At 33.8% G+C, this 18,646-nt stretch overlaps 1 protein-coding gene and 1 long non-coding RNA gene across 2 annotated transcripts in view; one reads left to right on the top strand and one right to left on the bottom strand.

Moving 5' to 3' along the window:
- LOC146532596 (uncharacterized) overlaps window positions 1-16,737 on the bottom strand; it is a 44,297-nt gene extending 27,560 nt beyond the window's left edge. Inside the window, exon 1 of the mRNA XM_085196542.1 lies at window positions 16,476-16,737. The gene's annotated coding sequence lies outside the window, so the exon portion shown is untranslated. The remainder of the gene's footprint in view (window positions 1-16,475) is intronic.
- LOC146532595 (uncharacterized) lies at window positions 16,660-17,772 on the top strand. The gene is made up of 2 exons (XR_014878662.1): window positions 16,660-16,784; window positions 17,264-17,772. It is a non-coding gene; the product is annotated as an uncharacterized LOC146532595 (long non-coding RNA).
- The last annotated feature ends 874 nt before the right edge of the window (window positions 17,773-18,646 follow it).

Below are 18,646 nucleotides of genomic sequence, written 5' to 3'. Positions count from 1 at the left end.
GGTTCGGTCTGCTAACCCTGCTATGAAATAAAAAAAAAACAAAGAATGAAAATTGGTGGAATATTACTTGTGTATGTACATACATAATTCTGCTATCTTCTGTTCATAAAGCTTTATGTTAAAAGTGAATTTTACTTATATTTCCTTCCTGTATTTAAAATCAAGAATTATATACAAAAAAAATATTGACTCGTTAACAATGTTAAGTTAGTTAAAGTGTATAAATAAATAAAATACACATCTATTAACAAATTATTCAATATAATTATATTAATAATTCAGTTCGGAACCGTAGTTTATGTATATTTAATTTACAATAAGCAATTTCCAATTTTTTACACCTGGCGGAAGCCCCCCGTCACGACATAGCTATTAAATCCAGTAGTCTGTTACACTGATATTTATTTATAAAAATCACGATTTGGAATTTTTTGTTTATTTATTAACAATGGGGGGTGAAGTTACTTGCGTCCGTAGGATTTCCCATCTCTTCCTGAGACCCACCCTACACGTGCCCCCTGGGTGGTGCAAAACAAGTAACAACGCCGAGTCACAGGCGGCGGTTAAGTAACCTGTACCAAGGCTACCACAAGCCTTGAGGACTAAAATACCCTCTAAACAGATTGTGGCAGTAGCACCTTGGGAAAGTGCTACTAGTATCATTCCCAACCCCCCTTTTTATGAAAATGTCACAGAATAGAGAATGCGATTTGTCATGCGATCCGGCTAACCCCCGGCGCTCTCTGGTACCCGGGCCGGAGAGTGTGAAATATGTTACCGAAGACAGCACAGGAGTGAGTTCCCAGGCTCCTGTTGCTGTTAATGCTACTGGAAACAAAAAATTTATTCAACAAGCCTTCCATCCCAGCTTATTTATAACAAGGCCAAGGAGTCACTCCATGAGCAATTTGCCAAGCTCTGATGAAAATCGCCGACTCAACTCAAGTGAACTCAAAGAAATCACAAATGAAAGCAGTGAAAAATCATCAACTGACAAACCACCAGATTGGCAAAGAGTACCAACTCTCAGAAATCCAAAGAGGAAAAAATTATCCAAGTCACCTTCCCCTGAAAAACTAACAACCACCAATAGCTTTACTGGCCTTATTGTTGATCCTACTGAAAACATGGAAATGGAAACAAATATACCTAAGAAAACTAACAGACCTCCTCCTATTATATTGTATGGCATAGAAGATGTAAACAAATTAACAGAACTAACTACTTGAAAAAGTTACTGAAAGGTCTCAATTTTTCTATAAAATAATAAATAAGAATCAACTAAAGATCAACACACTTGATATAAACGAATATAAAAAAATCATCTCTGTTATCCGTGAAAATAATCTTATAGGACACACATTTAACAGGAAGGACCAAAAGTGTTATCGTATAGTTATACGTAACCTACATCATACTACACCCCATAGTGCAATTACAGAAGCTATTGAAGAAACGGGAAATACAATAAATGGAGAAATTATAAATGCAAAATTTGGTGTAAATAAGGCCCCCACATCCACTTTCTTCGTAAATCTTCTACCGGGACCCAGAAATAAAGAAGTTAAAAATCTTAAAGTTATTTATCATCAAACTGTCACAATTGAAGATCCTAAGAAGAGAAAATCTGTAGTGCAGTGTCAGAAATGCCAGCAATATGGACACACAAAAAATTATTGTATGAAACCACCTCGTTGTGTTAAATGTGCTAAAGGCCATAAAACTGCAGATTGTCCAAAAATAGATCGAAACACGCCAGCTACATGTGCATTATGTCTCGGCCCACATCCAGCTAACTATAAGGGTTGTGAGGTGTATAAGGAAATATTGGCTAGAAAAATCCGGCGCAGACCTATCTTCAAACCTATGGAAGAAGAAAGAACCAGCGGAAAACCAACTACGAACGAAATGCGAAGTGACAAATCATACGCTGATACTTTAAAATCGAAAATCACATCCGAAGAAGAAACACATAAAACAGCCAACACCGTCGAACTTATGTTTATAAAGCAGTCGGAGAAAATTGATACAATCTTACAACAAATGAGTACCCTGCTAGGTCTCATAACCACACTGATTTCCAAACTAAATAAATGATTACTTTAAAAATAGCAACTTGGAACATAAATGGACTAGCACCCAACAAAAATGAAGTAGAGATTTTACTTTCCGTACACGACTTGGATATATTACTCATCTCAGAATCACATTTCACCTCCAATAGTAATATGACAATTAAAGGTTACAACATCTATACAACAAATCACCCGGATGGCACCGCACATGGAGGAACTGCCATCATTATTAAAAGAACAATAAAACATCATGAACTACCACAATTTAGTTCAGAACATCTCCAGGCAACGACAGTTGCTATAATAGTCGAGGAAGGCAATATTAACGTTTCTGCTGTTTATTGTCCCCCTAAGCATAAAATAATTAATAGCCAATTTACGGATTTCTATAAAACTCTTAGTCATCGCTTTATCGCTGGAGGCGACTGGAACTCGAAGCACACTCATTGGGCTTCAAGGCTTATAACAACGAGAGGCAAAGAATTAAAAAGTAGCATAGACAAAAACCATTTGACTACTTTTGCCACATCTGAGCCAACCCACTGGCCAACGGACTCAAACAGACTTCCTGATGTGCTCGACTTTTTCATAGCAAAGGGGTTATCTAAGCTGTTCTTTCAGATAGATTCGTGCCTTGATGGGTCCTCCAACCACATTCCAGTCATTCTTGCGTTGAGTACAAAAGTGCTCAAAATAGAAAAACCGCTGCGGTTACATAATAAACATACAGACTGGCAGAGTTTCAGAGAAGTTGTAGATGAACATCTAGATATTAAAATAGCTCTTAAAACAGAAGATAATATTGACAAAGCAGTCTTATTGCTCACTCAAGCTATCCAAGTTGCATGTTGGAAGTCTACTCCTGAAGAGATTGAGGTACCACGTGAGAAATATGTACCCTGGGTAATAAAACAACAGATTTTAGAGAAAAGAAGACTGCGCAGAAAGTGGCACACGAGTAGACATCCAGACGACAAGAAAGCATTTAACAAAGCCATGAAAGACCTCAAAGACTCTCTTGAAAGTATTGATAATCAAACAATAGAAACACGTATAGAATCGTTAACTGCTACTCATGCTACTGATTACTCCTTATGGCGAGCGTGCAAAAATTGTAATCAGCCAATTAATCCCAAACCTCCGCTTCGATTATGTGACGGCACTTGGGCGCGGTCAAAACAGGAAAAAGCCGATGTCTTTGCTAAACATCTCGCGTCAGTGTACCAGCCTATCGATAGAAAAACGGAGTGTGACGATAGGGACATAGATGATCTTCTTGGCCAGGACCTTCAGCTCGATTTTCCGCTTCGCTCTGTAAATTTATCAGAAATATTAACCACTATAAATTCCTTTGAAAATAAAAAGACACCAGGTTTCGATCTAATAGACAAAATAATTCTCAAAGAACTCCCACATAAAGCTATAAAGTATCTTAAAATTCTTTTTAACAGTATTCTACGAGTTGGTTATTTCCCAGCACTATGGCGAGTTTCGCAAGTAATAATGATACCCAAACCCGGCAAACCACCAAACGAAATAACCTCTTATAGACCCATTAGCTTGTTACCACTATTATCAAAATTATTTGAAAAAATTTTACTTAATAGATTGCTTGAAACACTCAATAAAAATTGTATCATACCTGATCACCAATTTGGTTTTCGTAAAGAGCACGCAACTATCGAACAGGTACATAGAGTTTGTAGAGTTATACGGTCAGCTTTAGAACGAAGACAATATTGCTCATCGGCATTTCTCGATGTACAGCAGGCGTTCGACAAGGTCTGGCACCGTGGACTCATGTATAAAATCAAATCCCTCTTACCGCATACCTACTTTGGACTCTTGAAATCGTACCTGTCTGAAAGAATCTTCCAGGTTAAAGAGGACGAATATACATCCCCTTTCTATGAAATTTTGGCTGGTATCCCTCAGGGCTCTGTATTAGGACCAGTTTTATACATAATTTACACTTCTGACCTACCTCAAACCACCGGTGTAACAATAGCAACATTTGCTGACGACACAGCCTTGCTAGCATACAATACATGTCCTGAACAAACATCAAGGGCCCTCCAAAATAGCCTTAATGCTGTCTCCCAATGGTTGAATAAATGGAGAATAAAAGTGAATTCTACAAAATCTGTACAAGTCAACTTTACTCTCAGAAAAGAACAGTGTCCTGTAGTCACCATAGATGGTCGCGAATTACCACAGCAAAACAGTGTTAAGTACCTTGGTGTGCATTTAGACAGTAAATTGACATGGAGATCCCACATTCGTGCAAAAAGAATTGAAATTATGTTGAAATATAAATGTCTTCACTGGCTACTCGGAAGAAATTCAAAACTATCGATAGACAACAAACTTTTAATTTACAAAACGATTTTAAAGCCAATATGGACCTACGGCCTACAACTCTGGGGATCTGCATGTGTCTCCAATATTAACATAATTCAAAGAACTCAAAATTATATCTTAAAACAAATAGGGAACTGCCCATGGTTCATACAAATTAAGGAAATGCATAACTATCTCCAAATACCTACAGTGAAAGAGGAAATACAGATCAATAATTATAAATACAAAAAAAGGCTTGAAAGTCACCCAAATAAATTAGCCGAACAACTCACCTTACCTATGGCAATAAACCGACTAAAAAGGAAACAAATTCTAAACATAACCAACCCAACGTCATGCTAGGCAGTTATTCCATATAGGAAACATTTCCAATGGGGAATGAGTTCCTAAAAAGCCATTATAACTCTCCATACATCTGTTCATAGTCCTTGGACTGATCGCATGATAATATCTAATAAAAAAAAAAAAAAAAAATTTATTAACAATACACATCATATTGAGGCTGTAAATGGTTACGGGTTCTATCCCCAATCGAGGAAATAAAATATTTATTTATATTTATATTTCTTCGCTTTGGTGTCGAGGCAAAGCGCGGTGTTGAGTTCCGCCATTCAACACGCAATATCTCCAGAATTCAGCGGAAAATGTGACGGAAAGTGTTTTAACTACTACTACTAGACTAGGTTCCCTCTACTTACCCTGCTGTGTGCGGGATACAACGTTAAGCTAATTTACATATCCTAATTATAATAAGTGACGTTTCCCTGTAGTTAAATATAGTATTTTACGAGAGAGACCTAGATTTTAAACTTTTCTTTTCTAACATATGACAGCAAAATTTGTTACTATTAGTTATAGCGACATATAAATATGATTGCATTAATTTTCTTTACAACAACACATCAATAAAATGTTGCCATATTTATTGCAAGAATCTTTTATTTAATATATATTTGTTATATATAAAACATGTGTTTTTAAACATCAAAACAATTTTTTTTCACTCATAATACAAGTGTTATCATCACACATGAACTTCACTTAAATATTTCACGGTCATACTGATAAATCGATTTTGAATACAATGGCCTGTGAGAGATTGAATGTTTTGAGTCATATTTGTTGGTGCTTTTTAACTGCGAAGCTATGTGTGTGTGTTCATTTACATAAAATAATTGTTATGTGAAGTTCTGCAAGGTTCTATGTCTATGTATATGGCTAAGTAAAATACCAAAGAAGAAATCGTCAAGGTTTCGTTTGTAAGGACGAATATTTTAACGTTTTTCTTTCAGCATCACTCTGTATCCCGCTTGTGGCAAGGTGGACAGAGGGAACCTAGTGTTAAAACACTCCGTTCCCCCATTTTAGGCCAAACAATGTATCTATAATATTATCGACTAGCTTAAATGTAGAGTCAGTAATATTCACTATGTATAATTTATAAATTGACAATATAAAAATAAACTAATCACCGAAACCAATTATTACACATTATTTGAAAATATTTTTAAGTTTAATAAAATTAATTGCATAAATAATTTTCAATTTTCCTTAAACGCTTGACGTAAGTATTTAAATATTTAAAAACATGAAACAAAACTTTGCAATTGTGTTTTTTAAATATATTCTTATGTTAGCTACAAATAAAGGTTATATTGGACTCTTTATTGCCCAAATATAATATAATATAATGTTTTAAGCAAACTATACTAAATAAAAGAATAGCGTTAGTAATATGAAGAAAAAAGATAAGCGTGAATAATAATATTCTGAGTTATTTTCTTAAAATAAAATATTAATTATTCAAGAAATAAAATAAATCAATAAATCAGGATCCGCTGTATCTCACACATAGCAGGGTAGACAGAGTGAACTTAGTGTTAAGACACTCCGTTCCCCATTTTCCGCCAAATTCTGGAGACATTGCGTATTGAGTGGCGGAACTTAACGCCGTACCTCGATAATATATCTTATCCTTAAATAATTGTAAATATCATGGAGCTTTATTTCACGGTAATATTACAATAATAGAAGGTTAACGTTCTCTACGAATACGAATAAAGATGTTACTATGTAATTACACTTATTCAATATCATGTAACCTATACTGTAGGCTCGTAATAGATAATTTCAAAACATGGAAAGGTCACATGGATCCTAATTAATTGTTTTTGCATGTATGACTAACGTGACCATTTTTCGGTCGGCTCAAAACGGGACATTGTAGGGTGGCTATCATTTACTTAGAGATGTGCTATCGTTTTTTAGAGATAAATATAATACAAATAGATTTGTTTCGACCAACTAAATTTACACGCCATTACAAAAAAAACGGGACATTTGTACGTCCCGGGACACCGTGACATACAAACGGTACAGTTCCATTCAAAACGGGACGTCTAATCACGTTATATATGACGCGACTAACCAATAAGCCGACGTTATAAGTTCAGTGAGGAACAATAGACTTGTGGTAAATCGTGAACATGTCGTGTTATAACGAGGAATGCGGCATTTTGAAAGTGGTACGTGCAAGGTCAAAGGTGCTGGTGCAAACGCAGAATGCTGGCTGTGACATGATATCCGTTCTAATGCAGCACCCGTCACTCTATATTGCGAACGGTGGGTCAAGTTCTGTCTCTACATTTACGGCTAGGGTATACTGTAGATAATAATTGTTAGACATAATGTCTATATGTATATATGACTAGCGGACGCGCGCAGCTTCGCTTGCTTATTTAGGGGTGAATTTTAATAAACCACGAAACATTTGTTCAACGAAATATTTTTAAAAGTCTAAATTTCAAGTTTTATAAAAATCAGTGGCGTTTTAAAGATTTTTCCATACAAACTTTCAACTCCTATTTCACCCCTTTAGGGTTAAAATTTTTCAAAATCCCTTCTTAGTGGATGTCCAGATTACGAAAGTATACATTTGTCCAATTTTCACGTTTCTACGCACAGCGGTTACGGCTGTGCGTGCGTCTTACCTTAGTCAGTGAGGACAAGTCCTTTGATATATATAGAAGATTAATAAGGCTAAATCTGTTTCTGGATTGTGTTTTTAATTTTTTTTATTATAAAAAACATACCACGGACATTGGTGGTCTGTGTTCTTTTCTGCTCTTTTGTACTTTTGTTTCTGTGTGATTTTAACTTTTTAAAATTTATATTGCAGTATACTTCATTCGTTTTTCTGGATTGGTTAGATTAAATGAGATGTTGGACTCTTTAAAAAATGAAACCTGAAATTCGAGTAGGTTAAGTCTGCTATAAAAATATAGGAAATCTTTGAAAATTAAAAAAAAACCACATACCCTCCGATAATACGACTACGATTATTACTTTCTTAACCGAAATTAAGCAATCATGTCGACGGCACATACATTTGAAGATGCGGTGTTCTCTATATGCAGCGACTAACAAGTCGAAGTAACGTTTATGGCATTAATAATGTAGAAAGTTTGAAACGTAAGATACGTCCGAATCGTGACTAGCAGAGATGTTGATAACTTATCACTTGAAAACAACAATCGCCGACGACGCAATGCCTGTCGTGCCTGTCGCCCGTGTGCGTCACGTGCGTCGACCAACGTATTGTTGGGAACCATTGAGCTTTCTGCAAAGATACTGCAAAGATATTGCAGAGATATTGCAGAGATATTGAGGCTGTCCTGGCTGTAGTAACATGATTGTGGGTTCGATCCTCACTAGGATAAATTAATATTTATGAACATTTTCATTTCTTCGCTCTGGTACCAACCAAGGTTAAAGCACGGTGTTTTGTTCCATAACTCAATATGTAATGTTTCGAGAATTCGGTGAAAAATGGGGAGCGGAGTGTCTTAGCACTAGCTTCCCTCTTCCTACGTTGTTTGCGTGATACAGTGTGAAGCTGAAAATATAGAATTTGCAAGGAAATAGAAATTACAAGAGTTAGTATTTATATCGACTACGTCATACAAATGGGGGTACTGATTGTATAATCTATAGTTGTATGTATAATGAGTTCTATATTAATCTAGGCAAATTTCACGACTATTGGGCTTGACTTTTTCTTTTTAGTGTTTTATATCACTGTACACGACTAACCGCGACCGTTGTATGAAATATTTAGTATTTTAATTTTACTCGCTCTGTTTACGAGGCAAAGCGCGGTGCATCCGGCAAGTTCCATCACGCCATGTCTCGAGAATTCGGCGGAAAATGGGGAACGGAAGTGTAATAAAGTAAGAAGAGTGTACTAACACTAACTTATCCTCTCAAGTTACCAGAAAACTCATATACCAAGAATATCTAAAAATACTTGCTACTTTTAATATTATTTTTTCATTTTATAACAAGACTAAATTTTAATTTATCAGTGGTTAATACAATTTTTTCTCAGTTTAATAGGTTTTGGTAATAGACGTTTTGTAACGTGCTCATTTAAATAGTACCGCGGCGTTGCACGCAACGCGACGACGTGGAACTGCTTTCATCATGATCAATTTATTCTTTGTTATTACGTGATTCGGGTTAGTATGGTGTATTATTTCCATATTATTTTATTAATCTGTATTAGAGTATTTTTTTATTAATAATTTTAAAAATATTTGTTTTACGATTTTTCGAAAGTTTGTAGGTATCTTGAGAACAGTCACGGTGCAGGGGCACAAGCGACTGTTCTTGCGACTGGTTGTGGATTCGATCCCGACTCGGCTTACCTTGCTACATAGCAAAGTCAATTTTTTTAGAGGAATCTGTAATTGAATTTATAAGGTACTTTCGAACGTGAATAGCTCCAATCGTTGGTATTATTCAATGTTTGTACATTTCTCAAATACTTTGTGGGCGTAACAGGTTTTATTACCTAAGTTTACTCAATTCGTAATGAAGTGTGTACTATAGGCTTGCGGCAATGCGTTAATGCGGGAATTAGTAAAAAATATAAATGTTACTAAAAATTGTTGACCGTATTAGCAGTGTCCTTATTTTATTTTCAAAATGCAGTATCTTAATTAATATTATTATTATTATTCTTTATCATTAATACAAACTAATGAATTATTATTTCTCAAATAATCATGGCAAATGTCAACACGCAATGCCTCGGCGAAAAGTGGAGAACGGAGTGTCTTAACACTTGGTTCTCTCTGCCTACCCTGATGTGTGTGGGATACAGCGTGAAGCGGCTTTTGATTTATTAATACAAACAAATTTTATAATGTATTCTATCAATATCTCAATTTGTTAAATAATAATGAAGTCTCTATTTGTTTTAATATTTTTTTATTCATCAATTCAATCATTATGTACGTGAGTAACGAAGCAGGAATTCTACACTAAGCCTGCAGGACCACACTGGAATAAACCCGGCGACGGCGGCGCGGCGGGTCGACGACCCATCTGCGACGTCGCGTGTGCGACGACGACGCCGTGATCAGTTATCGCTGGGTACTATTAATAGCGTACAAGCGATTATGCGTACAGGTAACTTATACTTACTAAATACTTACCTAATTATCGTCTTTGTTTCCCCGTCACGATACTATTTACTTTTGTTGTTAATTAAAAAAAATCAAATTAAATTAGCTTCACGCTGTATCCCGCTCATAGCAGGTAGGCAGAGGGAACCTAGTGTTAAGACACTCCGTTCTCCATATTCCATCGAATTTTGTAAACGTAACGGAGGCACTGCGTGTTGAGATGCGGAACTCAACGTCGCGCTCTGCATCAACTTCAGATGAAAGTAAATAGAAATATAAATTTAAATAAATATATCAGCCACGTTTACAGTCACAATTTATGCTTCTGTGCCACGACTGGCCTCTGTCTTTAAAAATAATAAAAAATAAGGTATCACTGTGTTTTTCGGATGTGACGAGTTCTATAGATTTGGATAGGTATTTCAATAAAGAAATTTGACATTGAAGCTATAAGAGACATTACTTAGGTAAAATGTAAAAGGATATTTGCAGCATATCGTTATATCTCACACTCGAGAGCATTCAGAATGTGTGCGAGTACCTAACTAGATATACTTTGCAGAAAATTCTTCTCGGAAATACACTAATGCTCTAGAAATACATTTCTTCTTATGTAGTAAGTCAGCTCGGATGATGGAATCCTTAATAAAGAGAACTCAAAAATGAAGATTTTTCAGGCTACATATTCAACTTGGAATGTACGTACTTTCATTTTGGCCTGATAATAGAAATAGGATGAAAACAACGATAAATAATCATGTTCGTGTGCAAGTAAAAAGAACCTTTAAAAACTCAGTTACTGTGAATAGTAAAGAGGTTGATGACATAATTGGTTAAAGATGTGACAACATTTGATGCTTTATATATGTTATATATATCTGTATATTAACAGGTTATTTAAAAGCTTCTTTAATTGTTATTGAAAATAAGTTTATAATAATAATATCAATGAATCATAATAATATTGATAAAATAATAAGAAATATACCAACAATATACCTACTCTCTATTTTTCATATCTTAAATGTCAAGACCAGAATATACTGTTAATTGAAAAATATAAAATAAATAAAAAAAAAAATAATTATTTCATCTTTTTACAATTATAAAAAATGTAATTTAAATTCGTACCAGTACAATATTTGAAGGATTATTTTCGCTGAAATATAAATAGGTCGAGAAGAGCAGTGATCCGCGGTCACGTAACATGCAGCATTGCCTCAGAGCTTGCGTCAACTCACACGCGACACTGCGCGAGCGCATCGCTACAACCACCTACTTTTTTCCACATATCTATGAAATTCATTATTCATACCCAAATTTTTACCCAACTTTGAAAATATTCTATTGACACAAGTTTCAATAATAAAATATCTTCGATTTACTTTATTATTTCCAGTAGGTATAGTGATTAAATATATATGGGTATATGTAGTGGATTTATGTAAGAAAATTGGGGGAATAGGTTTGAATGTATGTAAGAGTATAGAATGTGTTCGGTTTCGCTTCGCTTCGACTGATTTGTATTACATAAAACAAGCCTTTGGTTACAATTTCGGAGAGCCGTTGTTTAGAATAAATAGAAACTTTCAGATGTAACACAATGATAATAGACGTACTATTCCGGGAAATTATTATTACACAATGTATTGTTTGAAATCGATTCTTTCATAAGTGTAAATTGCTTTATACGATTATTATGGTCTTTATCTTATAAGAATATGAAAAATCGAAATGTTCAAACGATATCTAAAACATCTTCAATTGTAAACTTTTTTATTGTATTATTAAAATTATGTAATTAAGCTTTGTGATTTTTTTCTGTCTACTAGACAGAGTGAACCTAGTAGTGCTAAAATAATCCGTTCTTCTCTTTCCCCTGAAATAATAAGGCATTGCGTGTTGAGTGGCGGAGTGTGAAAAAATTAAAATAAAAATGAATAATAATTAATTCTCCCGAGCGGGGATTGAACTCACAACCATCCTGTTAATAGTCACCCGATAATGCCATTACGTCATGTTAAACAAATTTTATGATGACACTTAATAATTTCATAGAGTGCCAACCACTCCGTTGCTAAGTCTATAATGCGTTTGGACGCGGCTGATTACAAATGTAAAGGTCGGTCTCGGTGTGTCAAACCTGTACCGTCGCTGCAGCGTCTGCCAGAGGCCGGTCGAATGTTAAACACCTGTCGAAACATCTCATTATCCAATTGGCTGGGAAACACATATTGCACTAGAAGCAAGCGTCATGCGAATATTTGAAAATTGTTTCCTTAAATTCTAGAATTACGAGTATAGTAGAGGATTGTTTAAACGAAACGAAGTTTGATATGTTTTAAAATGTGTTTTTTTGTTATTTAATTTTTAGTTTTTATATTTTGAGTTTTCTTCCATGTGATTATAGGTATATCTTTTAAGTGGTTTGTTAATGGTAAATCGTTAATAGTTAATCTTTTATTGATAATTTTTTTTTAGCCTTAGCTATATCTCGATTTTTTTTTATGTGTACTGCAAATTTTACTTCCTGCCAAATTTAATAATTGTAGGTTCTCGGGAAGTACCTTATAGGTTATAAACAAGCGGCAAATTTCATACAAAATACAGCAAAAACTATGTATAAAAACACTTGTATTTTTTTATTGTATTCACTTAAATCCTTGATTTATCTGATTCTAAGAGTAATACATATTAAATAAATAAATATAAATTTAAGTAAACTTAAATTTTAATAAAGTAGTTTGAAAAACTTTATAACTACGTTAGCAAATTTATAAATACGACCCATAAAATTGAGCAAGATTATTTTCATTGGGTACCATTAAAGCTAATTGTTTAAGTGTTGCACAAACATAAACAACACGGTTTTTCTGTAGGTAATGTTTATGGATAAAGAAGGCGCAGGCTGTGGCTACAAATATTTAAAACAAAGTGTGACTGGTTATGGGTTCGATTTCCACTCGAGGAAATCAAATAATTAATATTTCAATTTTCTTCGCTCTAGTGTCGACACAAAGTTCTGAATTCAGCCACTTAACATGCAATGCCTCCAGATTTCGGCGAAAAATATGGAAAGGAAGGAAATATGTCTTAACACTAGATTCCTTCTACCTAACCTGCTGTATGCGGGAGATAGTGTGACAGTAAAGAAAAGTGGATTTTTGCGACCAATTTGGAAAGAAACGAAACATAACATTAGAATTCTCATAGGTTGTTTTTTTCTAAAAATATTATTTATCATTAAGCAACTGTCATTTGAATTACTTTTAGTTGTAATATATTATAAGCATAAATACATAAAAGTAAATTACGATTGCCAAACACGCAAATGTAGCGGTTGCCAAATTGGTTTGTATTTTTGTTTTCTGTTTATAATTAAATCTAATTGCCTGATTAGTTCATATATATATTTATATATTAGGAGGTAGGAAGTAGATTAGTATTACGATAATAAAACTTCTATTTAACATATATATTTATATCGTAGACCATTTGGTCTACGACATCTTTTTTTGAATCGCAAAAGTAAGAGTTAATAATAACGACATTATTTCACTTAGAAATTTCTGTATGAAATAGTGTTTTTCGTAATTTTCAAGGCCTTATTTATTTAATTTGTAACACCTTTCTTTATATTCTAAAAGAAAAATAGAAATTAATAACTTAAGTTAATAGGCATTTTTTACATGTAAATGTCAAATAAAAACAGGTATTTCAGATAACAGGTTATATCCTTTCAAATATAAAGTAGCATTTGATCCAATTTTGAATGATCCAAAACTAGTTTTAAAGATTGATTTGAAGGTTATAATTTTTATAAGATTGCCAATAATAAGGAGCAGGCTCTCTTGCACGGTGGGGTCGTTCGAAAGTGCTCAGCGGAGCGAGTCGCGACCACGTTAATAATTACGACACCTTCTAGAGGTCGAATACGAATTCGATTAATAAAATCGATGTTGATAATCCCAAAAGGGTACAATTTATAAAATACCTTAATATTTAATATGTTTATTTATTTATATTTAAAAATAAAAATATTTTAATATATAATTAAAAAGTTTTTTTGGTGTCTACATTTAAAAGACAATTAATTAATTTCATAAATAATATTTATTTATGAAAATAGGGTATTATATGTGAATATTTTCACAGTCAAGACTCATTTAGGTCATAGGGCTCACTTATATTAAGCTACCTAACGTATTTTTTCCCTAATCAACGAAAAATAAAAGTAAAATGATATAATAATTAAATTCTTGATATATGGCGTTTCGAGCGTGCCAGTTGAGCACAATTCATTTCGCCAATGATATAATATATATTGTAATACATATTGAAGGAATCATTATCAATTAAAATATAAGCTGAGTAAATAATTTTAACTGATTTATTATATACTAATTTGGTTAGCAGCCTACCACTGAATGATAATGGTATACAAAAAAAGAACGGTTACATACAAGTACTCTACAAGTATAACGGCATAAGAATTCAATATTGTTATAAAGCAATTGTATTGATTGCATCAATTCCGTTGTTGTTAAAATGTATAGCTTTTACAGAATTTCTGTCGTTTGTAAAGTGTTTCGTTAACAAAATGAGACATGAGTATAAAACTATATATACTATAGGAGTATTTATATTTAATACTTTATGTACTAACAGTGAGGTACGTCGTTTCGGTTCAAAAGTAAGTTGCTTCGTGATTAGGTTACCAAATATAAATCGAATTCTAGCATTTATATTTAAGCGAACTGATGGAGTAGTAAGTATATTAGTATATTATGTACTTATATATTATGATAATAAACAACTAGGTATATATATCTATATATATAAAATCGAAAGGTCACTCACTCATCACGAAATCACAGAAACTACAAGTGCTAGGAATCTCCAATTTTGCATATGAGTTATTTATAGGACGTAGGTGCTCACCAAGACGGGAATTTGTAATATTCGACTTCTTAGGGGTTGTTTTTGGGGTTGAAAGTTTGTATGAAACCTCGTTACTACAAATACTAGAAGTCTCAAATTTTGCATGGACGTCACTTATAGGAAGGACGTAGGTACTCATGGAGACAGAAATTAATAATAACGAAGTACATGCAGGCGAGGCCGCGGGCGGGCCGCTATTATTATATAAACAACAAAATCTGGCAAATATGCATTCATATAACAAATATTCAATGTTATATTGATACCTATTTGTTATTCTATTTGTAAGAATAGGTAGGTAGTGTACAAAAGAAAAATCACCGGAAAATATATTACAAAGGGGTAAAAAACTTGAACGAATTTCCTCATTGTCGCGATATCTGCGCATGTATTAATAGCGGGAAGGCATTTGCAATTATGTTATTATGTTGATAGCTAACGTTCTTTGATTATAAATTAACATTTTTTGTGGGCGTCGTGGCGCTGGGGTACAAGGGTGTGACTGTAACGACGACGGTTGTGGATACGTTCCAACCTCGAAGGCAAAAATCAAAAAAAGGAGAATTCGGCAGAGAGTGGGTACAGAGTGATTTAACACTAGGTTCTCTCTGCCTACACTGTTATATACAGGATACAGTGTGAAACAGTATATGTATATATTTGTTTAGTAATACATTTTTATTTTTATTGTAGCATTTAGGTACCTATACAGGTTTGTTAATTCAGAGCTAGTATCACTAATATAGCGGATACTCGCAGTGCATTCTAAATCAGATAGGGGAAAGCAAATTGTCAAGTATGTATGTTTAAATCGTGAGCAAAATAGACGCCAGCTGTAGACGTAGTTTAGTCATTTACAAAACCAATTTAATAATTGTTTATTTTTAATAGTTTAATCTAAAGTTAAAACTGTTAGAATTATATATGGACAGAAGACAAATAAATCAGCTTTACACTGTATCGTGCACACAGCACGGTAGGCAGGGGAATCTAGTATTAAGAAAATTTAGAAATTTTCGAGGCATTGCATTTTGAGCGCTCGGTGTTTGGTGTCAGGTGAAGAAATAAAAATATTAATAAATAATAATTCATATCCTCAAGAATTGAACCTGCAACCGACGCACTACTGCTATGAGGGTCCCATTCAGAACATAGATTTATATAACAACCTAAATAATAGCAATTGCGCTTGCTGTTTTCAGGTTGCTATTGTACGACATAATTCAGGTTGACGTACTATGGGACTTGTGTTATATGAGTTCTGTGTGGCAACCAACACGTGTATACAATGACTGGAACCTGTTTGATACGATTGCAAGTTGCTCATTATGACTCGTTTACCGACTAGCCCGCTGACCACTCACTGCTGGGAAATAGGTAACTTTCAACACAAGTAAGTAACAACTAATTTTAACGCGAACATAATTGTATAATAAATACTCTTTATTAAGTAACAGTGTTGTATTATGGTTTATAATATTACCAAATATTCTTGTTGATGTAATAAAGTCTTAAATAAATAATAAATAAACGAATTTTCTTAAAAAATTTAAAATATATTTCGAAGAGATAGTTTTAAAGTTTATTGTTTTATTTGTCAACAGTACAAAAATAATAATAAAAAACTTACGATCCAATGAGCGTAACATCCAACACTTGCAATTTAAGAAGTGTTTTTCTTCAATATCTTCTTCAATATTATTTGTTTTTTAAAGTAAAAAAAAATCACCTATACGATATTTATTCACAGTTAAATTTGAACCAATCCATAGGGAAAGCGTTCGAAGGTCACGTGTTCGAAAACAAATAGAGGAATGACACTAGCCACCGAGTTTTTCGTCAGGGAGGAAGCGGACGGGCGAACGGGCAACACGTACTGCCCCGCGGTGGAAGTTGGCAAAACTGACGTACGCAGCGCGCCCGCGCTGGCGCCGCCAAGGTATTGTTAAAAGTTACTTTTACTTACGATGCTTGGCTGTTCTAGGCACCAGCAGCTCGAGACCTCGTTCGTTATGCCCGCGCACGCGACGCTACTTCACTTCTAAATTCTTGACAAATAAAAACATAAGTGGCACGGGATTTTACTTTAACATTTTAGTGTTATTATTTAGTGATTCTTTCTATGGTTGGGTATTTATTTTATATAATTATAAAAATAAATTCAAGTAAATTTTTCATTATTTTTTCATAGTTACATTTTAGTAATTACCTAATATAATTACTAAAACCTAATATAAAAAAATAAGACTTAAGACTTTATATTCACATTTCTTATGGCTTTGCTGGGCTGCACCAGACCTTCGTTTGTTAAGTCTATAGAAAATAGTAAATTTTTATTAGGTGGCGAATTTTATACAAAATGCAGCTTCGCTTCTATATTTTGATTGCGTTGACTTGAATATTTGATATTCATTTCAGATCGCTACATCTACGCGATCCCGAGATACATATTGTTGAGAGACGGAGAGACGGATAACAAAGTAATCCTAACAGGGTTCTCTTCTTTCCTTTTGAGGTACGGGTCCAAAAAGAATCTTACACTGTGAACCCGATCTTATAGAATTTGCCAAATTACACGAGATTTCTTTAGTGCGTGGTTAATTAGTCACAAAGGCCTCATTTACACGAAAAATATTTTAAGAGAGCAACAAAATTATTCTACTTTTCAATTACTTTCGGATAGCCTCAAGTTATTGAAACTGTTACCCGTACCTGTAGAAACCTTGATATCAATTTTATTATTAGTATATAACGATAAAACACCTACAATAAAAATATGGGTGCCAATAAGACAAAAAAAAATTAAAAGAAACTCAATCCAAGGCGACCTTGATACATAATATTTGACGGGTCTCCAATCGACCGGTCTCCGGTTACAAGCGAAATGCCAGTGTCGTATGTAAACTAGTAAATGAATTATAAAACAATGTTATTTTTATATTTATAGCTTTACCTGATAGATTGACCTTTCCTTGATGTAGGCATTTTGTTAATATTTGAATACGCTGAATGAGATAAAAGTGTTCAATTAATTATTACTTATTTAATTACAACGAATCTCTCGCATTTAGCGGCCTAGGTTGAAATTTGGTGTTGAAACTAGTGGTTTTGTAACAAGAAGTAAAAAATGCGTAGGCTCCCTGAGTAGGCATCGAACCCACTATCTTCAGGTGTCGAGTAAGAGTTGTTATTTTTGTAACGATGATGGCAATATTGAGGTTCTCAACCTCCAAAGCCTGCACAAAGAAAGAAAACCATAAATATTAAAACAAAATAAGAAAAAAAACAAAATTATGCTCGCACAAAATGTAAATAACCTAAAGATAAGTATTTAATGAAAAAAATACACTTGCATCTGTTTTTTAAGCTTAAAGCTTTAGGAGATAAAAATGCTTCGATTATGTGCACCTTATCTGCACTTAGTTCCATTAAGAAGCTGAAAGATACGTATGTATATAGAATTCAGTTATAAATCATTACAAAGGAATTGCCGCTGCCAACTTGCATTTTCTTAATCAATATCCTGAACTCAAGTAAGGCCGGTCGTCTCTTTGATATCAAATACTCGCTAATCACTGGAGAAGGCGCCACTGTCATTATAAGCGGTGGATATTAAAAAGGAAATGGTCATGAAATATATTATACTAGAGACTCAAACGCAGCTTCACTCGCTTTACAAAGGATAATATTTATTTAATAAAAAGTATTCTATGTCCTTTCTAATACATCTGAGAATATGTGTACAAAGTTTCATGATAATCGGTTGAGCAGTTTTAGCTTGTTAGCGTAACAAACACACTT

The sequence above is a fragment of the Heliconius melpomene genome, chromosome 13 (genome assembly GCF_056956725.1).
Source record: "Heliconius melpomene rosina isolate 202511_hmr_F chromosome 13, ASM5695672v1, whole genome shotgun sequence".
In the NCBI taxonomy this organism is placed as follows: Eukaryota; Metazoa; Arthropoda; class Insecta; order Lepidoptera; family Nymphalidae; genus Heliconius; species Heliconius melpomene.
Note: the sequence above shows the minus strand (reverse complement) of the source record. Positions and strands in the feature narration are given on the sequence as shown.